The sequence below is a fragment of the Limulus polyphemus genome, unplaced genomic scaffold, assembly GCF_000517525.1.
Source record: "Limulus polyphemus unplaced genomic scaffold, Limulus_polyphemus-2.1.2 Scaffold9507, whole genome shotgun sequence".
NCBI lineage: Eukaryota > Metazoa > Arthropoda > Merostomata > Xiphosura > Limulidae > Limulus > Limulus polyphemus.
This window is the reverse complement of record NW_013675117.1, coordinates 3893-4319: the sequence shown is the minus strand read 5'-3', so window position 1 is coordinate 4319 and position 427 is coordinate 3893.

Genomic DNA, 427 nt, shown 5'->3' with positions numbered 1-427 from the left:
GGTCTCTATCTCCTCCTGTCAGCAACTATAATTCCGATCTCTGTATCTGCTATCCTTGGTTCCCCACTCTCCCTCTCTCCTTTGTCTAGCGCACTTATATACGATAATAGCCTCCGCGTAGTCTCTTCGAGAATCTTCTAGACACTCATCACGTGTTACCAACGTCACGTGACTTCCGCTGTCGTAACACTATGCAAAGTTTGGAAATATCTCTACTTTTTCCAGTTCAGTTTGGATGCATAGAGTCCTTCTAGTAAACAGTTCATCTCTTTTCTCAGGTACACACGAAATTCGCCTTTGTTAACTAGCTATTAATGTTATTTTGTGGAGGGAAGACAATTGGTATTTCACTACTGGCGTTTTGAGATTGGCAGCTGTCGGGGAATTAGGTAACAGTCCGTTGCTGTTATGTCCAAACATTTAAATC